The following is a 26788-nucleotide window of genomic DNA, read 5'->3' on the forward strand; positions in this document are numbered from 1 at the left end:
CCATTCCCATGAACAGTCCACCTCTGCTTCAGGTATGGATACCTCTGTGGAAGGAGTAGGTAATGGTCTCAAACTCATAGCACCACCAGCTCCAGTACTGAGAGGTCTGCAGATTAACATCATTGATCACTATGATTTGGTGGTCATATGTTGTCCACCCAAAGTATAGTACACTGTATGTTTTCATAAAGCACTCCTTCCTCTCAGTATGGTATGAATCATGCTTTTGACCTTCCTAGGATAGGGCACCCATGTGGATGGGAACATGCATGAGCACTGCATACATGTCTTGTTGGTGCCCTCTACCTGTCCACAACATTGCAGCTAATTGCAGCATCATCTGTTGTTGCTGTGACCTAAAATACCCCCCCAACACACACACACACACACACACACACACACACACACACACACACACACACACACACACACACACACACACACACACACACACACACACACACATCAATAATACTCAACTACATCCTTCCAATGATGACACTTGTCACAATGGCCCTCCCCACTTTTGCATTTCATGATAACTGTACACAACCCTCATTAATCTGTTAGTTTGGTAACCCATGTCTGATGCACAGTGTGACTAGTCTGTGCATAATACAGCATAGCAAGTGTGTAGGATTGCATGCATCATTTTTTAATTTTATAAGCTTTTCTTTAATGAACAAAACACTGCCTTGTGACCAGTGACACTACCTACTGTTTCTACCACCAGCTGGCATAGTCATCCCCTGCAGCCAGGTCTACTACATGATCTTATCAGGTACCTTTTCTACTACTGAGTCTGGTATTTCCTTTTCCTCCAGAATTTATCAATCCTTCTGTAACAGGCCGAGATGAGTGCAAGATTCAATGATTTATTGCAGTGCATTGACATACAACAAGACAGCAGATGTGGATGTTAAGCAGGCCAAACACATGTTCATCAATGACACAGGTCAATGGCAAAGCAGTGCTGTAGTCATTTTGTGCCCTGGTCTGTGGGATTCTAATTGTTGTCATTAGCTGTGGCTTCCAGGCATATCTAGCATCACCAAAAATCTGCTTGGGGAAAATCACCCTGTATAAACTGCTGGTACAGGTTACACATGTGGAAGCTAGGTAGTCTGTCAGAACCTTATACAGAACAAACTCTGCTTATTATCCCTTCTGCATTATCGACTACCTGGCAGCAGATAGCGTAAAACCCATTGTGACTGAAGTATCTCTATCTCAGCTCCCAAGGTGGGGCCTTTAGTTGCAATACAGGTGCTATCTATGACCCCTAGTACCTTAGCCAGCATGGTGTTAGCATTGTTCCTCTGTGGTAAGTGGAAACCATATATGCTCATTGACATTCTGTAGCATAACATCAAGGCACTGATAATGTATTCTTGAAAAGGATGCCTGTGATAAACCCACATTTTCTTTGCTGGTCACTGAAAGGTCCCTGTAGCTAATATTGTTAAAGCCATGTATACCTTTGTTTCCACAGAGGTAGGTAATCCTTACATCATGCTTGATTGCTTGCATATTAGGGTAACATTTCTCAATCAGCATCAATGTGGTGTCTCTATCAGCAATTTCTGGGTTGTGGAAGGCATGACTTGCTAGGTACAGATGAAATATTCCACATCACTGAGTACAACAACATGCAACATGGTGACTACTGGCAGCAATGATATCTTGTTGCATATACTGAGCCAACAAATATTACCAATATACTGGTTGACAGATTCAGTGCCAACTTTACCCCTCTCTCCTCCCAAGGATTAATCACAATACCAGTAGATTGCCATGCACCCAGTATTACTGCTGCACAGGTTAAAACAGCACTGTACAAGGCCAAGAATACAACTTCTATGGGACCTGACAATATCCCTGGCTGTGTTCTACATGAACTACAGAGTGAACTGGCACCTCACCTGTGCACCCTGTTCAATCACAGCCTCACCTCAGGCTCTGTTCCTACTGAATGGCACACTGCTATAGTCATCCATCTCCATAAAGGAGGAGTGACTACGGACCCTGGAAACTATTGCCCCATTAGCCTGACAAGTCTGATATGCAAAGCTATGGAATGCATCATCATGGACGTAATAAACAAGGATATAGTGAATCTCCAAACTCTGGATCACACACAGTTTGGTTTTGTGAAGGGTAGATCATGCCTGCACAACTTGGTCGACTTCTTTGAGTCAGTCAGCAAAGCTGTGGATGAAGGCAATGTGGTTAATACAGCCTACCTTGATTTGGCCAAGGCCTTTGACACCATTCCCCACTCAGGAATCATAGAAAAACTCACTAAGCTAGGCATCAACCTCTATATCACTAGGTGGGTTGCAAACTGGCTCACAGATAGAACTCACAGTGTGAAAGTAGCTGACTCCAACTCAGACTGCCAACCATTCACGAGTGGAGTACCACAGGGATTGGCCCTGGGTCCTCTCCTGTTTGGTATCTACTTCTCAAAAGTCCAGTCCAACATGAAGGGACACTGGCTGACAAAGTTAGCAGACAATTGCAAGTTGGGAGCAATTATTAACTCCCCAAATGATGTTAGCATCCTGCAAAAAGCCCTCACTAAGACCAACGACTGGTGTTAGAACCATGGCTCAATGCCCAAAATGTGTTGTCATCCCCTTTGGGAAAAACCCAGTTCCCATGAACTACCACATCAATGGTAGTCCACTGAACACAGAAGGCGTTATAAGAGTTCTGGGAACTCAGGTTGACAGCAACCTCTCTTTTGACCACCACACTGCCACTGTGGTCAGAAAGTCCTTCTATGTGACACATCTCATTACTAAGGGTTTTGCATCCAGGAAGAAAGAGGTCATTGTCTCCCTCTACTCTTCCCTCATTAGGCCAGTCATCAAGTACAATGCCTCATTTGGCATGTACCTCACTAGATACCTGCAACAACTGGAGAGGCTGCAAAAGTACCTCACAAAGAGGATCCTAGGCCTTAAACACTTGTCCTATATGGACAGACTCAAAAAACTCCAATTATTCTCTGTCTCATATCGCCTACTTAGAGGCGATCTCTGCTTGACTTACAAAGTCATGTCTGACCCAGTTCTGTTAGAAATGCTACATCTAAAAATATCCCAATCCTTCTGCACCACACTCTCCAGAGACCTCAACCTCATTACCACAATCAACAGAACATGCTGGAGGGACAGGTTCATAACACAGAGACTGCCCATGCTATGGAATAGATTTCCCATACATGTGAAACAGAGCACCTCACTGGCCCTCTTCAAGAGAAATCTTGATAAGTGATTGGGAAATAGAAAATTCACTCCAGGGATCACTCCAGTGGCTCTACTCAACAGAGGTACTGGGAACTAATGTTGGGTGGCACGATGCAGGGTAATCCTATGGGCTAGGCTTGTAAAGGCTCCAGGGCCATTAGTCTGGTACACACCTATGAACTTATGAACCTATATACACTAGAGTAACAGCTTCATCATGTATTTTTTCTTGGTGTAATTTCAAGATTTAACCTGGAAACAGTCTGTCTCTGCATGAAATATCTGCATTTCTGAATCACTCCACAATATTTTCCCTCATTTGCACTAAATATTGTCCTTATTTTATTGTTTTTATCTCATTTCCATGTCATATACAATCATGTGCGTATTAGGTAAGATTTCCCAGCATACTGTAATCACAGTCACTGTGTCTCTAAATCACACACACCATGTGTTGTGCTGTTGTGAGTGCAAAATTGGCTTGAATGTCATGAAAACAGTTTTTAAATGCCATGGTATATTTTTATGGATTTTTTTCTTCATAACCTAAAACACTTATGAAAAATGTCAACCATTTTTTAAGCTCTACGTAGTAGAATAACACTTTTATGTTCATATGCAGTTTTGTATAGGTGTGTGCGTGTGTGTATACATATAAATATACATATAGAGAGAGAGACAGAAGGATAAACAGATAAATATAGATATAATAAAGTGTACACAGTCCGTTTACACTGTGTACATGGTAGCACACTGTTTTGGTTCAATAAGTAGTGCTACATGGTGTGTACAGCCACTCTCCGCTGAGCAAACAAGGTAAACACCATGGAATGCAAATTACTGCATACGCAGCTGAATTGTACATTAATCAATCAATCCAAGATGGAAGAGCTATTCAACAAGCTGTAAAGCTACTGTATATACTCATTGCTTGTTTTCCTTGTGAATTCCAAAACCTATTGGAATACAGCCATGGAAAGGATTCTAGACAGAAACAATGTTAGGGGCTGCTGTTGCTGTAATTCATGTGTATGTGCAACAGGCTGAAATCTATGCTGCTGCTGCTGCTAATAGACCAAGGCCAAGAAGGAGAAGAGTTTTCAGACCCCTGGTAACATAAACACAAGCTACATGATGTGGAAATTGTAGAGTGATACAGGGTGGATAGAGACACACTACAGAACTCTGCAACCTCTGTCATCCTCAACTCACAGCCAGGGCAAACCAAGGAGAACCCATCTCAGTGGAGACAAAGATATGTGTAGCACTTAGAATTTTAGCTACAGGTACCTTTCAGAGACCAACAGGGGACATGCTGGGGGTGTCAAAAGCATCAGCATCCAAGATCCTCCATCAATTCCTGAATACTATGCTGCAACATGCTAGCGACCATATATATTTTCAATGTACACCTGAGGATAGGACAAGAAATATGTAGGAGTTCTGCCCTGTAGCACACTACCCTGAAGTACTGTGTGCCATAGACTGCACACATGTAGAAATTATGACACCACCCAGGAAGAGGAAAGGCTTTACATTACTAGAAAGGGCTTCCACTCTACTAACTGAAAAGCTGTGTATAATGCCAAGGGAATCATCTTGAACTTATATGCTGGCAACCCAGGCAGTTACTATGACTCACATATCTGGCACACTTCCCAAATGTATCAGATGTTCACTGGAAGGATATCCCACAGGGACATTTACTGGGGGATGCAGGTTATGCACTGGAACCATGGCTGATAACACACATCAGAAATGCACACACACCTGCTGAAGAATGCCATAATGAGGCACATGCTCAAACCATAAACATCAAAGAGTATGTGTTTTGACTGCTGAATTTGCGATTCCAGTGCCTAGATAGATCAGGGGAGCACTGCAGTACAGTCTAAGAACATGTGCTGAAATATTCACAGTATGTTCCATGCTACACATCATCCTGAAATAACAGCTTCAGCAGGATCAACAAGGGGAAGGGGCACACATCACACCACCAATGTCAAGGTCACTACAGCCACATGGAGGTGAGGAGTCAGAAGGGGAAGCAGCAGCTGCTGTGGGTGTAGGCAGATGGTGTGATCAATATTCCCTCACATTGGCTAAGAGACAATGCATAGCACACTTACTCCCCACCTAAGGGCCTAAAACCTTCTTCCTATGCACATACATATAGTAAGATTGATGCCAGGCAACTCTCACAACCTTTACCTACCCATGTATTGGCTGTGCAGTGCTGGCATCAGACAGAGTCAGCCCGGAACTAAAACTGTTGCAACTGCTGGATTTACAAGGTAAGTGTTGAACCTAGAGTGTATTGTGTAATAATATGAATGACTGGCATATCCTTGCATGTTGTTACTTGGTAGTGTAAGCAAGTAAAAGGTGGGAGATTTCTACAGAAATTACCTTAATATCAGCCGAGACTTATTTGACTTATATGTGTCTATTATTAAGTAGTAGGCCTCAGACATCAAAGATTCACAGTCATACCTCTCAACATAGTGGTGATCACTGCATGCCCTCAAGTTTAGCAAAATTTGTTTGTACTGGAAAATCATTAAAGATAGAATTTAGAAAGTAATGATGCACATTTCAGTCTAACAACACTCACAAGATCATTAACAATATTGTTTGTCTTTTCCCAGGTAGGGGTTGCCACAGCAGCACTCTGGTCCACTAATGATTAGCAGTAAATTTTTACGGTGTTGAGTTGCCAGCCCGACACCCAACCTTCAGTGAAAGGACACCCATATCTTTCAGAGGCCACTCAACCACAGGAAGGACATGCAGACTCCACACAGAAAACACTCTAGCCGAGAATCGAACAGGAGAACCTCTTGCTGTGAGGCAACACCGCTACCACTGTACCACCACAGCTTTCTACAAGATCATTAACAATAAAGATGGAAAATTTTTGATGATGCTATCAACTGTCTAACCTTCTAAGACAAATATAACTCAAAGGTTCAATTGCCAATTCAACTTCACAAATGCAGATATACTAAACAGTAAAAGGTAGAACAAATATGACCAACACATCAGTCAAAAGTAAAACATTAATAAAACAAATGTATTTGTTTTATTAAAGTTTAACTTTTGGCTGCCATATTTGTTTTATTTGTTTTATTAAACTTTACTTTTGGTTGCCATGTTGGTAATTTTTGTTCTAACTTTTAATTGTATAGTTTTTACAGTTCTGACCTTCAACAAAGAGTTGTACTTTGGCTTTCTACATTTATCAATACTAAGTACTAAGTCGTCTATGTCCCCTGGCATCAGACAAAAAGCTTATGTATCCTTGAATCCAAAAGATACAAAAAAGGAATATGGCACAGTTATCATCACATGCACATGGTGTTGTCTGGAGTTCAAGAAGCCTAGGCTGACAAAAAAGGTTGGTGAGTGTGTGTGAGTAAGAAAGAGAAGCAGGAAGACATTCGGATAAAGCAACAAATGGCCAGTGACACAAAATGAGCTTTAATCTTCACTGCTGAACCAAGTAACTGTTTTACTTATTTGTATGTCGGACAGGTGTGAGCCATGTATAGTAGAGGTGGCAGTTCATCTTTGTCGGACCCAACCACGAGAACTGGCTCTGCCAGGAATTGCACTAGCATGTCCATGTCCATAGTCATATGCACTGCTGCTACCTGAATATGACTGATGTCTGCTGGATAAGCTCCCCTCATGAGGATGGCCAGGACCATGAACCCATGGCCTGCCAATTCTGGGTGTGGACAGCTCAACCACTGATGGAACAGTGGAAGTACTGCCACTATGGGAGCGTGATCGGGCATGGCCACATTGGCTAACAGCAGACAATGTGGCTGACCTAAGCCCATGAGGATGTCATCCCCCTCCCAGCAGATGTTCCATCACAGGCATTGCTCATTCCAATGTGTCATTCATCCAATCCATTAAACTGGCAACATGGTGGACGTAGTCAGGCATGTCAGCCTGTGCCATATCTACAACCCTAAGCATTTCTCTGGAGGACCTATGGGAATGTGTGTCTGCCTCCATGATGGCCCTAAGTGTACACTTAATGGTACAGGAAGAGACACCTGGATCAGGTGGAGGATGGACAACAGGCCTCCTCTGAGCACCCCTAACATCCCTCCTGCATGACACCTCACCCACACTTTGGGTATGGCCAGAGTCAACAGGCACTGAAGCCACAGTAACCACACTTCCCTGATCGATTGTCTCACCCTCCACCTGTCCAATATCTGCAGGCTCACTGGAATGGGTAGGCATAGGCCTACTGACTGTGTCCAATGGAATTTCAAGGGATGACTGTATGTCAGCCTCAGTGTCAGATTCAACCTCTGCACCCCCTTGACTCTGCCTCTGTTTAGCCACCATCATGAGAGTCTGCTGATACTTTGGCATCAGGTGGTAGACGTCCCACACTTTCTCTATCAGGTCACCTGTGATAATAAGCAACAAACACAGGAACAATTAATACCTACCCTACTATAGTCCAATATATGCTAACAAAATAACAGTGCTACCACTATTAGACAGTACAGCAATACATACAGCAGTCTTGACATCAACATCACACACTTAAATGTTTCTTTGAATTGCTCATCAATGCTGACATAAAAATGTTTGGCTTACCATGTGCAGGTGATGGTATGCTCCTTACGTCAGATGGTCCTGGAAGAATTTAAGCAAAAGGTAAGGACAACATCCTCACAATTAACAGTAACACAGGGGGTAATACTTTTTCCACTTTATATGTCCATTAAATATACTTTCAACAAGAACTTGAATGACAAGTCCAGCCTAAGCCTGTGTGTAATCAATCAGAATGTGTTGCTAACTGTAGCAATCTTCAATCACCCCCCCCAAAAAAAATTCTTATGAAGCAGAACTAACATGTTGATTTAAATTGTTTTACTATACACCTGTATTTTACAACTGAGATACAAAACCCCCTTGGAAGCTCCTCCTGGGACATGCTTGCTGTATCCGAAACAGTAGCACCAATCTCAAGGGCATGCTGTTATGCACTTTCCTGTTAGCTGCCTGGATCTCTGACAGTGGACAGAAACTCTTCATTTGCTGTTAGTTCTGGCTCTGTAGCAACCCCCCAAATACCCATTCAAGCATGGGCAACTGCAGCTGCTCTCCTTGATGCCGATGAAATCATATCAGTGGCCCTATGGTGCACCTGATCATACATCCTGCTGTGGCCACCTACTGCATTAACGTCTGCAACTATCTGCTGCCAAATTTGCATCCTGCCTGACGTATCTCCAAGTCCCTTCTCAAGCAGGAAGGCACCATGTCACCTAAAAGCTTCCATAATTACCTGATTTTCAGGGTCAGTGATGGGCGTTTTTTGGGGATTGAGATGTGAGGGTGCCATAGTCCAAGGTGTCCTAAAATATAACAGAAGAATAACACACGTAAGTGTCACATAACCACAGAATAACTGTTCCCAGATAAAACAGAAAAAGTAGCATTCAGCATTTTCCACTGGAGAAACATAAAACAGTCTAGAGATCTGAAATGTGAACAACAGGCTGGATGTAAAAAAGGAGAGTAACAATAGCAACATATCCATGTTTGTATCATAACAGAAATGCAGCTTTGCTCCCCCGCCCCTAAAATGAACAGGTAAATGACACATTTTGCTAACAAACATCTTTGGAATGCTGCTGTCAAATGAACTGTCCCTGAAACATGTCTGCAGATTTAACACAGAACATTCCATTTTAAGGTATTGCCAATCATGTATACCTGTGAAATGCCCTGACAAACATGCCCATGCCATAGGTACACTTCCTTCTAATGTATACAGATAAAAGTGTAGCGTTTGCTAATCAAAATATATATATAAAACTATTAAACAGATATTTCTTAATTACATTTCAGCATATACAGTATGTAGCTGACAAAATGCAAGAATACCTTCTCAAGTTCAATAATCTTCTGTGCAGATATATCCCAAAGTTATAGACTCTTTTCTGTGTTCTTCACATAAACAAGTCTCCTCACCTTCAGTTTCCCTAGCTACACGGTTGCCTTTTTATGGTGTGGATTCGGGGCTGTCAAAATGGTGAAGATGCAAATGATGATTGAACTCATGTAGCAGATGTAAACAGTGCAGGCACACCCTCAGTGTTTGTTTTTAATGGATTGCAATTGTGAATGATTACTAGAAGGGAGAAGAAAAAACACAACAGCAATGCAGACTGCACTATATCCAGTGCTTGTGTCAGGTTAGACTTACAAAGTGTTAGATGTGATTTTGTCAAGGTTGAAAATGTAAGAAACTAACACACAATTCACAGGTTCTGTTCATTAACATGGCAACGACATATTACATTATTGCCATTTAATATCCTCAGACATTTTAAGGACAATGATATAGAATGGCTTACAGACTGCATGTCTCAGATTATTTGTCAGCTAGGAGAAGAATGAGCAACAAGCACAGAGAGGTAGGACAGAGCTGCATATTTGCAAGCAGTACTCATAACTGGTTGTTTGATCAGTCAGTGCACGCCATCCAAAATAAATAAATGTGCAAATAAATGTTATATGGTTACACATTACTGTAGATGATGTTACAGCTGGCTGTATGCAGAATGATTTCAGTTCCTTGCTGCAAATGTGTTTTTGAGGCAAAAAGGAATAAGGCACCCTTGCTATGTTCTGAAGGTTCATTGGAGTGAGAGCTCAAATCCAGAGCTATGTAGAAATATTCCATGTGTACTAATATTTTTAGCGTGTATGACATAGATTGATTTTCCTCATTTCAACTACTTTTCCCTTTTTTCTTTTTTTTTTTTCCCTTTTTAGGGAGTGGGGGGTGGACAGTGTTTGTGTGATGCATAGCTTAGTGCAAACACGCGAAACAGAGGAAAAATGAATGTCAGGTTTGGCTGTGCTTATCTTGTTTGCGTGAAGCGTGGCGGTGTGCAAAGTAGACTACTGGCCCACCCCGGAAACAAACCAATATACCAAGCTCTCAAAACACTATCAAATTTTAATATACACAAAGCTTTTGGGTAACAGCCCTTCTTCATTGCAAAAAATTAAAATAAAACAATCAATTAAATATCTTATTTTAAAAAATGTCACATGAACCAGCCCTATCAAATTGCAGTATTAATTAAGTATTTAAAAAAATTCATAAAAACATTCTCATGAAGCACTTCATTCTAAAAACTTTTCAGTCACTTAACAAAAAGCATTATTTCTTCAAACATATTTGTTTAAATTTCAAAACAGGTTTTACACTTATTGCTGTGTTAATTCCTGGATTACGGTCTGCTTCTAAATGGACAATCCAATTATACTCACTCATTTCAAGTCTATTATTTAGATCCCCTCCCCTTATATTTTTGTATATTGCATCTATTTAAAAAAATGTAAAAAAAAATGTTCTGCTCTATAATCAACTACATGTTTTAGAGCTTTACTTATATTATTTCTGTGTATATCCGATTGGTGCTCTGTGATATGTTCTTTTAACTTTCTAGTTAACTTACCAATATAAAAAGCAGAAAATGTTGTGCAGGTGGCCAAATATACTATATTAATTGTATTACACGTCACAGCAGACTTAAAAATATACTTCTTATAATTTACAGGGTAAATTAATTCATTATTAGTTACCAAGACCTTACAATAAATACAATTGTGACATGGAAAGGTCCTGTATTTTATCACTTTTTTTTTTTTTACCAGCATATTTCATATCTTTATAACAAAGTTTTTCTTTAAGCTGTCAAAATTTCTTAATGCAAAATTAGGTTTACTTCCAATGTACTCTTTTAACTCGGGCATGGCCTCTAATATTCTACAATTGTTTCAAATCACACTCAACCTCATTTGTTCTTCTACTATATGTTGTAACATAGAGAACATTATTTTATCTACCTTTTTGCATTAGGCTTTCCTCATTGTTCATAGCCTGAGCAAAGAAAGGTTTTGCTAAACCCTTCCTTTCATTTAGCACTTTGTTCTTATTTTTAGATAAAAATTGAGTATCATAACCTCTATCCATAAATCCATGTAACATCTCATCCATCTGTTCAACACATTTTTCATCAGTATTCAACTTATTAACTTATAGTAGTTGACTCTTTTCAACAGCCCTAAACATATGCTTAGCATGCATCTCTTTTTGTGTAGATACCCATTTGTGTGAACCTCATTTTTATAAATACTTGTATGAATACCATCCCCGCATTTCTCTAAGCTGACATCCAAAAAAAATATGCTATTGTTTAAGTAATTTAATTTAAATTTCAGGAAGTCCATAGTGTTATCAAGAAATTTTACAAAGTCCACTAATTCATCTGGACCACCTTCCCAAATCATAAAAACATCAAACACAAACACTTGAAAAATGCTACTTTAGATGACATCTCTAGCGAGCAATTATATACATATCTAGCTTCCCAATGACTTAAGATAATATTAGCATATGCATTGGTGATGAATATACCCATAGTCATGCAGGAAATTTGACATTTGATCATTAAAAATAAAAAACTTTGCTGGTTAGCACAATGTCAAGCAGTTCACAAATGGTCTCAGTCTCCCTTCCAGTTAAGGGAATGCTGGAACATAGAAACACGTGCACAGCATTAACACTATAAGCATTTGGAATTACAGCAAACAGGGAATTAACATCCAGCATGACAATTAAAAACTCTTTGGATTGTCTACAGGCATGCCATTCATAAAATGTTGTAAAAAAATCACCAGTGTGCATCCATCAAGGAAGCAGACAGAACACCTGTAAACAAGGTCACTGTAAAATGGCAGAGGTCAAAACTAATACATTGCTGCAATTTTTTTTTCATTGTGCAACTTCACTTAGCAGCATTGCACAGCATTGCTAGGTGGCTAACAAAGTTTCAGAAGGTTCCCCAACACCTGCAGACAGGACTCAGATAGTCAATAATAGAAACCAGATGCATTCAATTAATTCTGTTGAGCATTGTGCAAACACGCTAAGTGGCATTACTTGGGGGTTAACACAGAGACCTTAAGAATGATTAAGAAATTAAGGAATGCCATGTAGCTAGTCCTGTGTTTTCAGATGTATGACTGAGATATGCTGTTTACTGTATTTCTGTAAGTATAATTCTGTTATCTGGTCTTGCATAGATTTCACAATTGCATAAGATACATACAGAACTGGATCTATATTCAATAACCTTGTCAGGCCACACACATACATATGTAATGACTCAAGCTGTCACCTCTATGTATAATTCCTCACCCCAATCATGATGTCCCCCAACCTTCTGTGTTCCTCACTGTCCCTGTCCATGTCTCTTGTCTTGTTTGTCTTTGCATTTGCTTCCTTACCTACCAAACGTACCTGACCTACTAATGGCCCTTACCAAGTGGTCCTCTCTTACTGAACTAAAAAAAATGGACACCTGTCCCACAAGAAAAAAAATATTTCCATACATAGCTCTCCATTTTGCACAAATGTCTTCTTGACACACTTGATTCAGTCCAATTGGCTCTACAACATGATTATGTTGTTGTCACCCATCTCTATGAAGGTGACAGTCCAAATTCAGCTAATATTCTGCACGTGATCAGTTTTAACTGTTGAAGAAATGAATAGTTATATTTCTGTACTATCTCCCTCCTGCACATTCCTATATTGCTTTCCCTTTGTTCTTCACCCTGATTGATCCCCATTTCATCACTTTCCTATCTACCCCATTTTAACACCTGTAATCTGGTCAAAAAATAGAATCACATGCAACACACATAGTTAGCAGAAAAATCAATGGAGCTTTCACTTTTTGGCCTTTATGCTTGTGTGGAGTATGGCATCATGCAGAAATGCCAAGCAACAGTGGGCGGCAGTACAATGCCCCGATTACCTCTGTACAATGCCACTTAACCCTGCTGCACTATAACAACACACAGCAACACATGTACAATAAACAATTAATGTTATTCCCTTATCACTGTTTATTTAAGAGTCTAAGATACACCTGGATTCAAACCCAGTATCATCTGGGCTCAAAAAGAAATGTGTCGATGTATTTACACCTGTTGCCACAGAGTCATTTAAACAGCAAGTTTGTTTCATAGACTCTCTACTAACTCTCACACTGTTAGCAATGCAGCTCGTATTTGTGCTTTGCTTAACTACATGCAAACAGAGAAAGTAATGGAAATGTGTATCTCGCATGCACAAACACTTTGTCAACCATGACGCAAACCTGCTGCTCACCGTGCTATGGAAAACTAAATATTGTTATGTATTAGTGCTGTTTACTCTCCATTTCCTGTTTATGACATGAAATTACATGTGCTAACATAACAAAATGAGCACCCTATCTAACAATATGTCACATATTTAAAATACGGCCATGTGTTGCCTCCTCAGGCACTGTAATCCTGGTGTCTCAGTACTTCTTTCACACATATATCAACTACACTAAATAAATTGATATGTTGTGTGATATGCAGTACACCTCAATCTGGTAACATGCAGAACTAGAACTATTGACCCATATGCCTAAACAGCCTTATCTGCAAGGTTATGGAAGGAATCATTATGGACCTTATCTACAAGGACATAGGTGACCTTCAACACACTTGACCTGACCCATTTTGGTTTTGTCACGAGTAGATCTTGCTAATTAAATCTAGTGTATTTCTTTGATAATGACTCCAAAGACCTGGATGAGGGATAACAGGACATGCTGCCTATGTTGATGTATCCAAGGCATTAACACTATCCCCCATTCGGGTATCATAGGGAAACTTTCCTATCTGTGGATTAACCCATACATTACTAGATGGATAGCCAACTGGCTCACCAACAGAATGCACACTGTCAAAGTTGGGGACTGCACCTCCACCACTAGTCCACTTACCAGAAGAATACCACAAGGATCTGTGCTAGGTCCTCAGCTGTTTGGAAACTATTTCTCTGAAGTCCAGGCAAAGGTAGATGGCCTGTGGCTTACCAAGTTTTCAGATGACTGTCAACTGGGCACACTCATATAGACTCCCCCAACAATGTTAACATATTAAAAAAAGGACTGACATAGACAAATGAATGGTGAAAAACCCATGGAGTGAACCTTAAAGCAAAAAATGCCTCATCGTACCCTTTGGCAATGAAATACCACTGATAATTACAATATACATAGCACCCTTGTAAACCCAAACACAGTGTTGTGAGACTTGGGAACACATGTTGATAAAAAGCTACACTTCAATCACTGTTTCCATAGTGTTTAGATGCACATTTTACATTGTGCACCTCACGAATAAAGGCATCATATCCAAGATCAGTGAGGTCATAGCTCTGCTATACTTGACCTTTATCAGACCACTAATTGAGTACAATGCTCCCTTCTGCCTGTACCTCTCCAGATACCTGCAGCAACTGGAGAAAACACAGAGGTTTGTGACAGGGAGAATCCAGGACCTCCAAAACATGACATAAATGGAAAGACTGGAAGACCTGTCACTGTACTCAGTATCATGCAGGCTGCTGAGAGATGACCTATGCCTGGCTTACAGAGCAGTTTCAGACCTTGCCCTACTGGAAATGCTGAACATCTGTAAATCAAATTGGACAAGAATAACTTACTCCAGGGATCTCAACCTAGCCTGCGACATAAACAGAATATTTATTTATTTTATTTATGTTATTGCATTTGTTTACTGGGAAAGTCCACTGGGCCTAAAAGAGCCCATTTCAGTGGAGGCCTGGGGAGAAAAGTTCCAATGAGATACAGAAAAAATATAAACATTAATTGGTACAGAAGTAGAAACAGTGTTACAGATAGTAAATATAGTTGCATATACAGAATATATACATAAAAGCAGGAATCTAGTTTGTTTGATTACAGTAATATATACCGAGCATATACATTAAAGGAGAATTCAATGAATTCACTCAGAGTGGTATAAACAGAGATATATTACTCAGTATTATTGTATCAGTATCAACAAGTGAAGATAAAAATAAATATGGAAAAAGTATCATCAGTCACTATTAGCAAAAGACATAGCAGTTTAGTAATCATATAAGGAGAGTGAAGAGGTTAAGTTATAGAGCAGAAACATAGCCAGGAAGTGTTGAGATGATTTTTCAGTATTTGACGGTGGTATTGCTGCCTGTGTTTCTTATAGAAGGTGGAAGTGAGTTCCATAGTTTGGTGATGGTGAAGGAATAGAGCGGTTGGCCAGCAGGTAAGGTGGGCTTATCTAATTTTAGAAGTAGATGATTTTCAGATCTTAGATGCCTGCTGGGATGGTATTTGGCAAGTAGAGTTGAGAGAGCAGGACAGTCTGTGGGTCTGTAGATTATTTTGTGCACAGTAGTTAGTTGGGTGAATGAGAGATGGTGGGGGAGTTCCAGCCACCCTAATTGTTTCAGTGACTTACAGTGGTGGGATGAGAATTTAGCCTTGGTGGCAAATTTTGCTATTCTGTTGTAACACATAGCAAGTTTGGATTTTGTAAAATTTTGGATATTAGTGAGGAGAGGGGCACCATAAATGAGAGAGGGTAATAAAAAGGTAGTTCCAAGGGTTTGTTTAGTAGAGAGGCTAAGAAAGTGTTGGTGCTTGTAGAGCATAGCAAGCTTTTGGTGTGTTTTTTTTGATGATGTTGTTTATGTGTAGGTCAAAGTTAAGGTTTTCATCTATAATAATGCCTAGTAATTTAGTGTGTGAGACAACTTCTATAGTGGTATTGTCTTGGGCTTGTATAGTGAAGAGTTTTTTATCAAATGGAGTGGTTTTCCTAAGAGCAAAAATTACTAGTTTAGTTTTTTTTTGGATTTAGAGCAAGATTATTGTTAAGCATCCAAAATTCAGTAGAGGTGAGGGCATTCGGGGTAATTTTCTAGAGTTCACAGCTGGAATTTTCAGTGCATATTATTTTAGAGTCATCAGCATACTGGATTACTGAGCATCATGGGAGAGTGGTGTGGAAGTTATTAATAAAGATGCTAAATAAGAGAGGACCATGTATGGAGCCTTGGGGTACCCCTGTGGAAGTATTAAGGAAGGGAGAGTAAGATTGGTGCCATTTGGTGGATTGCTGCCTATTGGAGAGATAGCTGTTGAACCATTGTAGGGTAGGGGGAGAAATGTGGAGGGTAGATAGTTTATAGAGGAGGATAGTGTGGGAAATGGTATCAAAAGCTTTGGAGAGGTCAAGGAAAAGTGAAGCAATTATTTTACCAGAATTCCGTGCTCGGTAAACTGTATCAAGGAAGGATAGGAGGGTGGTAGTGGTGCTGTGTCCTGGTCTGAAACCATGCTGAGTGGGTGATAAAATTTGATTTTCATGCAGGTGGTTAAGGAGTTGGGCATAGATGCATTTTCCAGTATTTTAGAGAGGGGTGAGAGAACTGCTATGGGTCAAAAGTTTGTGGTGTCTGTGTTGGTGCCACCTTTTATGTAAGGGGAGAATGTATGCCTTTTTCCAGATGTCAGGGACAAGGGATTCTTTAACTGATCTGTTAATGAGTATGCTGATGGGATAAGCTATAGAGTTTGCTGCTAGCTGCAGGAAGTGTGGGTGTAGATTGTCAGGGGCGAGAGTACAGGGTTTTAGCTTAAGTAAATGTTTTTTTATTGTGCTGGTGGGTATGGGGGAGAATTTTAGGTTAGGGTTAAGGGTTGACTTGTTTTCTGAGATGATTTGGTCATCAGCTGTCTTAGTGGTGGTGCTGTTAACTGTAGGAAAGGTGGCAGTTAGGTTATTTATTGTGTCAATGAAGTAGGAATTGAATAGGGTAGCAAGTTCAGTGGGGGGGGGGGGTTGTGGGTCAGGGGATGGATTGCTTTGAGATCCTGGCTGTAATAGTTGGCTGATGGAGGACTAGAATTTTTGGGGATTATTTTTATGTTGGCTTTGTAGGTGGAAGTAGTGGTCTTTTTTATCAGTGGTTATTTGATGTTTTGCCTTGTTACAGAGTTGCTTGTAATGTAGTAGAGTTGAAGGGTCTTTGTTTTTCTGCCATGATTTCCAGATTTTATCCCTTGTGGACATTACTTCTTTGGTGGATTTTAAGAGCCAGCATGCATGGTTATGTTTTATTTGTTTTTGGCGGGTGGGTGCTTGCCTATTTAGGATGTCTATAAATGTTGAGTTAAAGAATTCAACACCCTCATTAAGTGGTAGGGATTTGAAGGGTTTCCAGTTTACTTTAGCTAAAATTTCATTAAATATGGATGATTGGAACTTAGTAAGATTTCCTGGTAGATTTGTATTGGTGTTGGCCTGTGGTTGGAGTAGTTTTTTGCGTATGATATATGCTGGGTGGTGGTCACTAATGGTATTAGGTAGTATGCCTGCACTGATGACATTGAAAGGGTGGTACACTAATCTCCTATCTACTGTGGAGCCCCAGTTGTAATTTTTGTGACATCTGGTGATGTCTTCAATTAGTTGGGAGAAGTTGTAAAGATTTATGTTTTTTGAGGGGTTGTTGTGGCCTATATCTAGCCAATCGATATTTACATCGCCTAGAATGATGGTTTCATTATTTATATTTTGGAAAGTCCAGGCAAGTATGTTTTCTAATATTGGTATGTTGTTTCCTGGAGGAATATAAAGATCAATTATGCAAATGTTTTTATGGTTGTTACGTTTTGACATAGAGATTAGTACTTCGACTGGGGAGAAGTTGGGTGTTGGTTTTGAGTAGGGAATTAATGTGTAATTGCTAGGGAAGAGTATTGCTACTCCTCCTCTTCTCTTGTTGGGTCAATCGACTCTCAGGCATGAGTCTTGGGGGGATAAATTTGGTGTCTTTTATATATTTCAACCAGGTTTCGGTAGCTGCTATAATATCTGGGTAGTACTTAGAAATCCATGCATGGAGTTCAGGTATCTTGTTCCTAAGGCTTTGGAGATTTATGGTTGATAGCATAAGAGATTTGCTAGGTTTAATAGAGTTGAGGGGGGCTGGGCCTGGGTTGGGTTGTACATCACCACACTGGGAAATAGTGCTTTGGCAAATTGTGTAGGTTATACTTTTCAGTTTTTTCCTAAAAATGGTATAGCTGCTGCTGTTGGTATGATAAAGGCAGTGTCTTTGGAGAGGTAGAATTTTCACTTTGCATAGTACAGAGGTATTAGCTGGGAATAAGCTAGGGTGGATGTCTGAGTAACTTGATAATTGTGGGTTATGTGTGTTGGTTGTACAGGTAAGTGCAGGAGGTATGTTGGGTGGCTGGAAAGTTGTGATTATTGTTAGGAGAGAGAGTGTAAGTGAGAGAAACAAGATCAAAGTAATAGTTGTGATGGACATGATAGTGGTTGAGTGCAGTGTGATAAAGAATATGAGCAGGATAGAAGTAGTTTAGAGGATGGAGTACTACATGGGCTTATGTAGATATGGGTGGGGAGGTAGAGTACAATAATGAGGAGGTATGGTATGACAGGGAAATAATTAGGTGGGTTATGGGATAGATGGAAGAGAAGTATGGGAGGGGTCAGGCTAGGTATAAGGTTGTTGTTATGGGGGAGGATGGGGATGGGGGCAGGGAGGGGACCAGAGTGAGAGTAGCGAATGGAGCAGGTTTTGCCCCACAGGGAGAAGACCTGAAAAATTATCAGTTTAAAGGTAATAAATGAGCTTAAAATATCAGTATCTAACAAAAGCTTAATTGAAGTAGCTCTGGATTACTTTAATTTTCACTGCAGGCACATAAACAGGGCTGTGTGGCAGTTTTAGAGAGAGTTGTGATTAGTCTAGAGACTATGCTGAAAGTAAAAGCAAATTTACTAATGTAAACAGTAAAGGCTTGGGACTGTGTGTGTGTGTGTGTGTGTGTGTGTGTGTGTGTGTGTGTGTGTGTGTGTGTGTGTGTGTGTGTGTGTGTGTGTGTGTAAGGCTGATTCAAAGTATTGTCCCAATCTAGTGTCAGTTGGCTGGAACCCTTCACTGATGTTGTGCATACGCCTTTTAAGCTTTAAAACCTAACAAAAACTAAGTTGTAATTCACATATTACAACAGAAAAGCTGTAGGGTGTCAGGTTCTTGTTTCCTGGAGTTTTATTTAGTTACAATAGTCAACTTCAGTGGATGAAGTGGAAAATGTGTATTGTAGTTAATCCCTAGTGGAGGGGGGTCATGCAGGAAAGAAACCCATGCAACTGAAAAATAAAATGAAATAAGGCAGAATTAGTGCAAAGGTTACAGAATGTGAAGTGCAAAGCATGCAAGGTATACAGATAAAAAGTAAAATTGATTATATTGCATAGATTATCAGCATTAACATGCAGCTTCTGACTGATAACAGCTGCACAATCCAGCAGTGAATACAGACAAGATATATTGCACAAAGCAAGTATGGCTGTTCTAAGGCAATAATTTTTACAGCTAAGTTATACAATATGAACAGTAACATGAACTACCCTCACTTAGTCTTCTATAAAAGCAATTAAAAAGTACAGTCTCTGAACCTTCTAAGAGCAGTAGCATACAAGAGGAATGCTTACAGATGAAGTCAGAACACAAATAAGATTTGCAAGCAGTTAAAAGGATGCCTGGCAGATATATAATTAAGCTCTACTATCACGAAATAAGATAGACATACAAGCAGTTTGTCAGTTAATACAATAGCTAGCTCTCAAAGCATATAGGAGTTCTGAATATCAGTTTCAACTCAGCACCATCAAATGACTCAGTGGTTAACAGAAATAACCAAATAAATCAGAAGTTAAACAGTAATAAGACAGTAATGTATGTCAACTCTAATAGAAATGTTGCACTGCTCTACTTACTAGCTGTGCATGCACAATGAACAGAGGGGCAGGGAACCTAAAGCAGTTATAGGATGGAAAATAAATATGAGTTAGGTAGTTGAGAGATGGTTTAAAGATGGTGCCAGAGAAGGGGGCTGACTAATGAAGATAATCAGGGGGTGGGCTGGGAGTAACAGACAGGGAATGGAATAGAGAGCAGCTAGAACAGGATTAGCCAGGAACTTGTGTCCCTGGGCGGACAGATATATCTCCCAGTGATTGCCATTCCTCTGTAATAGGCTACCACTGCATGTGAAGTAGTGTTCCTCAATGACCCTATTCAAGTTCATCCTTGTCAACTAGATAAATTATTGTAAATTCACCCCTAGGGTGGCACCTATGTCCTTTATGGATAAGGCCAGTCAGTACTGATCACAAAATCACTGTGCTAAAAAATCATCTAACTATGCTCAGTTACGGTACTTGTGTTTTTAAATGGTTAGGCTTGTAAACACCTTATGGTAATTAATCTATTAACCTCCTATGAACCTATAAAGCTATAAACCTAAGAAGGCCTCCCAACATCTTCTCTCCAATATGGTCTGCTGATGTCATCCACTATAGGTTACCCTGCAGTCTTGTAAAAGTCAGACTTGTGCTACCATGCTAGTGTAAAGTACTGATTTCTATCATCTGTGTACTCAGATAGGTAGGGGTTCTATTATTACTGCAGTCAACTCTGTGTGCATGTGTGTGTGTGTGTGTGTGTGTGTGTGTGTGTGTGTGTGTGTGTGTGTGTGCACTTGCTTGACCTTACAGAGACCATTTTACAATAGCATGTGTGACACAGTTATTGCCTTATTCTCCTCAACAGACACTGCTGATGTCCTCAGCTATATTTGATTTGTGGATATGCACTATTCCCACTAGGGCAAGGTCAGAGACTGGCCTGGAGGTCAGGCAGAAGTCACCTCATCCTATATAATACAGATTACATTGACATGGATTTCAGTCTATCCACATACATCATGACATGGTTTGTAGGCACTGTGTTTTTTTGGGGTGAGCAATCCTTGTGTTCTGTCCGGCAGCTGCATGTGTCTGGTGAGATACATGCAAAAGTGAGCATTACACCCTATACTAGTGTTCTGATGAGGCTTGAGTACAGTGCTGTAATATACTCCTGAGATCTGAATATGATGGCATGACTTATGAAGTGCACAGCATAGGCTTTCAATACCAGTGTGGGCACTTGGTGGTCGAAGTTTAGATTGCTTTGAATATGTGTTCCCAGTGCTTGCATCACTGAGTTTCAGCATAGCAGGACTGTTGTCAATGTGTAATTAGCATGGAATTCTACTTTACAGAAGGCCAAAATAAAAACACATGTTTGCATTTATTTGTAGACCATGTGGCTTTGTCTCCAATCATTTGTCTGTGTTAACCCCTCCTGTAGTATGTTATCATTATAGGTGGACTCAACGATTGCACCCAGTATGCAAGAATCAGCAAACACTGTAAGCCAAAGGCCGTATACTGTAGCCTGAACTGATGAGAAATAGATTCCAAACAGTAAAGGTACAAGCACAGATCCCTGTGATACACCAGTAGTGACACCTGTACTGGTACAGCTTGATTCACCAATTTTCACAGTATGTGTTCTGTCAATAGGCCAATTAGTTATCCATTTAGTGACATAAGGTTTAATCCCCAGCTGAGAGAGTTTCTCAATGACACCTGCATGAGGGATTGCATTCAAACCCTAGGCCAGTTGAGGCTAGCCAGTATGCACTCTCTTACCTTTATCCAGGCCTATCACACAGAATCAATGGTTGTGAGAACATCGCAGATTACCTATCACGTGACTTGTCACATAAACCTTCCTTACACAGTTGAATACACACCAACACACCCTCCACACAGACTATGTTGCTGTTGAAGGGTGTACATCACTATGCATCCATCTGAGTTGGCAGGGGGACATCATCCGATGCACGCATCTATAGACACATCCTGACTCTACTTATCTGTGAGGTAGATGAATGTATTATCATGTAACTTTTCTAAATGGACACAATTGATAACCTGGCTGTGTGTAACAGACCTGTGTGAATAGTTAATGATACATCATGTCTATTACATCTGTTAGATGTCCTCAAAGAGGTCATCGAGGCATGCATGACAATAACACTATCATCCTTTTTAACTTGACAAGCCCAAGGCATTTGATACAAATCCACACTGAGGTATTCACTCAACACTATCAGATGTGGCCATATACACCTATATCACCAAGGGGGTATACCACTGTATCACATATATGGGATCTAAATATGTTGACATGTGTGAAGTGCCTTTATCTCAGGTCCAGTGATCACATATGTAAATCACAGCTGTCTTTTAGGCCCTTTCCTGTCCATTATTTAAGTGACGGGTTACACTGATGCCATCCACATTCTGTGTTCAAACAGCTTTCTAAAGGACTATAGACTGTGGGCAATCATTGACTCCAACTATGATATTAGAATAATGCAGACAGTATCATCACACACCAAAGATTACTGCCACAGCCATGACACTACCTGCAATGACATGAAAACATAGGGAGATTTGTCAGAACAGGAAAACAAACACACAACCAAAATATAATGTAGACATCACACTCTATAATGAGATAAATAGGTATGCGACCTGTGTCCTGGAATGGGAAAGATGGCAAGTGGAATGTCTACCAGCATGTGGTCACAGTGCTGAATACTCCCTTATATGTAACACAACTACTGAGTATTTGAAGGACATGCACATCAGAGGCCATAATACCTCCATAGTTCACAGCTGTTATCACACCAACAACTGAGTACAATGCACCCTTCTTCATGTACCTCCCTGCACATCTTTCAGTGATGTATAACTGAAGTGTACCACCTTTATCACAGTGAGTTGTCACACATCTTATTGGACATACCTAGGTATTCTTTTTGTGGCATAAACATTACTGTGTGATGGCATGGAACTCCCATCAAATTGTTACACCAGATGCATTTGTGCTACCTGTTCTTGTGATGCACACAGTGCATACATAGCTGTTTGACTACATTAATGGCATGGGCAACATTCATGACAGTGTGGATTGTGCCATATATGTATATATATATATATATATATATATATATATATATATATATATATATATATATATATATATATATATATATATATATATATATATATGTATGTCAACTAGCCTGTATTGATCAGTGTCTCATGCAGGCATAGCAGTGTCCCTACTAACACCTCCAGCAGATGTCGCAGTGCCAGGACAGTGTGTGTGATTACCCTCATAGAGTGTAGACATCTCAGTATAGTTGTACAAGTTTGTTTAAGCAGAATCATCTCGGATCACACTAAATCACGTTATGTCAGAGACATGGGATTACTGTTGATATTATTCTGATATTGTCCATGATTGTGCTTACTTCTTTTAATGTTGTCCATGAGCCTTTACCTGTGCCCACTTGCTGGAGACCTCTGCTGAGATTACACTTATATTCAGGAAAATCAGTTTGCACAGCTTCACAATATGCACCCTACCACAATTTTATGTAACATCCCTGATAGATGTCCTCTGCATTGTTCATGTAAGGATGCTTATCTCACACAGACATCTTCCCCATTGTTATGTCACCTTGTGTGACAGTCACAAAATAACACATTTTCACTATGCAGCCCATACTGTACCATATTGATATGTGATTGGTGCTGCTGCTGCTACAACTGTCTTCCATTGAAATGCCCTTGACTGTTGTTCATTAGGTTGTTTCCCTTGTCCTCTTTCCCCGAGTTCATGCCTACAATACATCTGTGTCCCTATTCAAAACACACACTTCTCCTGAGTGTTTATTTTACATGGCAGTCCATTTACCCTTACAGATTATTTACACAACTGCAGTACAGAATGCCAGGAATGGGATTTCACAATACTCATCACTGTATACACTGTCCTGTACTGTGCTTGGGCCATATACTTAACTATCATACCTGTCAACTATCCAGATTCTCACAGAATGTCCAGTTTTTCCCTTATATATCTTTTGGTGTGTTCCTTATCAAAGTTGTACTTTTCTGCCATATTACTGGGATGATCGCAGGACTGATGTGACTTCATAATTACATACATTTGAGTTTCAGACTTCAAATCCTTCAGAAAATGTATCTTCATACACACCCTTGTTATTCTAGTAGATTTCTAAAGAGCAAATATGTCAAATCTGTCCCTATTTCTGGGTCATTGTCTCCAGATTATGTTGTCTTTTGTCCAAACGCCTTGCAGTAAGAGATTGAGAGATATGAAATATATTATCTGTTAAGCCTTGGTGATCATTGTGGAATTCTATGCAAAACCACAGACCTTCAGTGCTCTGACTTAAACAGGATTGCTATGCATGTTTGCTTACATGGTTTCCTGGCCAGTAACTCTGTTGACAGCCATGAAACCTGACTTATTTATGTTTAAATGTGGTGCGCAGCATGAATATGTAATGAGAGGTGCTGCTCACTGTGCATCACCTCACACACATGTAAACTCCCCTGGATTCAATAACATCTACAGTAAGTGCACACCGTTCTGAGTGAACAGACAACAAAGGCATAACTCACATCTTCTTCCTCTCAATTTTAGTTTTCCTACTGATTTTCTTGCAGCTTTAAATACTGACAGGGATTTATAAAGGTTACCACAAAGTGTAGACTACATGTACTTTTAGTTTAATCTTTTTGAGTGACTATAAAGCACATAAAATGTGGTAGGGTTGTTCTTGAATACATATCATGTACACTTAGTATACACTTAGTGTAGCTGTTATTGAATCTGGCCTTACAGGTTTTCATTCTTTATAACAACTGTCTTTTAGTGCATCATTACAGAAAATGCTCAATTCCTGCTTTCCCTTAAATTTCACTCCCCCTACTCCTCCTCCTATACGTCATTCTGCATGTATTGTTTAGACAAATTCTATTTATTTATATGTAATTTGCTCCTTGCTTTTCTAAATATCCCTCTTCGGTTGACTTCATCACAATCTTATCAATGTAAAACGCTGCACATCCTTGGCACTTTACTAGATATACTACATAAACAGAATTGTAGTTGCACTGCTCTGACAACCCATAGGCTCTCTACATACCTTCATTGTACTAACATAGACCGTCTGCTACAGATAAAAATTCAAACAATACATTTTTAACTCCTGCTGGTACAGCCTTGCCTTTAACAAATCCTTTTGATGGTTTGATTTTACACTTCCCAACATATTTTTGAAATCTCTACCCTTTTGGTAACTTTTACCTACTATTTTCTAGAATGACTGTTTAGCGTTTTAGAATTTTCATTGTGTCTATCATTATTAATTTAACATTTGTTTATCAGGAAAGTCCAACTTTGAACAAATCCAATTTTCAGCAGAGGGACGGGGAGAAACAATCCAGATGCATGTCTTTGCAACATGGGAGGAAACCAGAGAACATGAAGGAAACCCACATGAATGCAGGGAGGACATGCAGACTCCACACAGAAGTCACCCCAGCCAAGAATCAAACCGAAGCACCTCTTGCTGTGAGGTGACAATGCAACTGCTGTACCATTGCACCATCCATTATCTTGTTCATAAACTGTCAATACACTGAACAATGAAGCACATTTCTGCAATTGTCAAATAAGCTGAGGAAGTGTGGTTTGGATCTCTGTCTAATCATGACAAAAATAGGTTACATCGAAGAGTCACATCTGCTGAAAATATCATTGGTGCTAGTTTGCCCTCCATACAGGACTTGCACTATTCCAGAGTCACAAAAAGGGCAGGGAAAAATCATCACTGACCCTTCCCATCCAGGCCACCACTTTTTTGAGCTATTACCATTAGCCAGACATTTTAGATTAATATGCACCAAAACAAGCAGATGTAAGAACAGTTTTTTTTCCCCACAGGCCATCTAGTTCATAAACAGTTAATTCAACTTATTAGGTTGGGAAATTCTTTTTCCCAAGCCTTTGAGGATTCTGCAGTATTGTTTACATATTGTTAATACTTGTTTCTTTCAGAATTTATTTCAGTATTTCTTGCACTGAATTGCACTTTGCACCTTGTATATGTATGTATATGTATATGTATATATACGTTTTTGACTTGTTCTTAATAGTTGCATGTATGTTGTTTGTCTTGTTTTTAATAGTAGTATGTACGTTATTTATGTAATTTATACTTGGACAGTCACTGAAACTGAAGTCAAATTCCTTGTATGCATGCATACTTGGCCAATAAATGTTATTCTGATTCTGATAATGTAAAATGGTTAAGCATTTTGTAACCTACCTTAGATATATTTCCATCCAACTTATTAATAGCCGCCTCAGTCATGTTGGACAGAAAGCTTTTCCTTTGGATCACCTTCTTACATTTTTCTTTAATGTTCCTACATTCAACATCTTCTTTTGTTATACCTGAAAGTCTTGTAAATGTACTTCTTACAATATCATTTTTATTATCCTTGGTAGATACTTTGACAGTAAAAATAAATCATTGCTAACTATCTTCTTCCTAAATACTTTGCTTGAAATGTTGGAAACATCCATGCTTAATTCAACATCTAAAAACTGTCTCTCTTCTATATATCCAAATATAAACTTTAAAAACAGACATGAACTAATATATAAAAAAAATCATTAAACAAAATCATGCTGTTCTACTTTGTCACATCTTTTGCTGGCTATGCTTATCGAATAAGATTGCAAATTTCCCTGTCACATTATT

The sequence above is a fragment of the Protopterus annectens genome, chromosome 1.part0, assembly GCF_019279795.1.
Source record: "Protopterus annectens isolate FY-2018-M chromosome 1.part0, PAN1.0, whole genome shotgun sequence".
In the NCBI taxonomy this organism is placed as follows: domain Eukaryota; kingdom Metazoa; phylum Chordata; order Ceratodontiformes; family Protopteridae; genus Protopterus; species Protopterus annectens.